At 35.4% G+C, this 964-nt stretch overlaps 1 protein-coding gene across 1 annotated transcript in view; it reads right to left on the reverse strand.

Annotated features, from left to right (window-relative positions):
• LOC144715218 (uncharacterized) overlaps positions 1-471 on the reverse strand; it is a 4,143-nt gene extending 3,672 nt beyond the window's left edge. The window contains exon 1 of the mRNA XM_078590145.1: positions 1-471. This exon is cut by the window's left edge and continues 337 nt beyond it. The gene's annotated coding sequence lies outside the window, so the exon portion shown is untranslated.
• Positions 472-964: the final 493 nt, after the last annotated feature.

Raw genomic sequence — 964 nt, forward strand, 5'->3', positions numbered from 1 at the left:
TGAGATGCTAAGAGAGAAAGAAATAGAAATTGAAAGATTGAGAGAGAGCACAGAAGGAGATAAAGCACAAAGAGAGAGATAGAGATTGAGATGCTAAGAGAGAAAGAAATAGAAATTGAAAGATTGAGAGAGAGCACAGAAGGAGATAAAGCACAAAGAGAGAGATAGAGATTGAGATGCTAAGAGAGAAAGAAATAGAAATTGAAAGATTGAGAGAGAGCACAGAAGGAGATAAAGCACAAAGAGAGAGATAGAGATTTGGATGCTAAGAGAGAAAGAAATAGCAATTGAAAGATTGAGAGAGAGCACAGAAGGAGATAATAAAGCACAAAGAGAGAGATAGAGATTTGGATGCTAAGAGAGAAAGAAATAGAAATTGAAAGATTGAGAGAGAGCACAGAAGGAGATAATAAAGCACAAAGAGAGAGATAGAGATTTGGATGCTAAGAGAGAAAGAAATAAAAATTGAAAGATTGAGAGAGAGCACAGAAGGAGATAAAGCACAAAGAGAGAGATAGAGATTTGGATGCTAAGAGAGAAAGAAATAGAAATTGAAAGATTGAGAGAGAGCACAGAAGGAGATAATAAAGCACAAAGAGAGAGATAGAGATTTGGATGCTAAGAGAGAAAGAAATAGAAATTGAAAGATTGAGAGAGAGCACAGAAGGAGATAATAAAGCACAAAGAGAGAGATAGAGATTTGGATGCTAAGAGAGAAAGAAATAGAAATTGAAAGATTGAGAGAGAGCACAGAAGGAGATAAAGCACAAAGAGAGAGATAGAGATTTGGATGCTAAGAGAGAAAGAAATAGAAATTGAAAGATTGAGAGAGAGCACAGAAGGAGATAATAAAGCACAAAGAGAGAGATAGAGATTTGGATGCTAAGAGAGAAAGAAATAGAAATTGAAAGATTGAGAGAGAGCACAGAAGGAGATAATAAAGCACAAAGAGAGAGATAGAGAT

The sequence above is a fragment of the Wolffia australiana genome, chromosome 18 (assembly GCF_029677425.1).
Source record: "Wolffia australiana isolate 7733 chromosome 18, ASM2967742v1".
Taxonomy (NCBI): Eukaryota; Viridiplantae; Streptophyta; class Magnoliopsida; order Alismatales; family Araceae; genus Wolffia; species Wolffia australiana.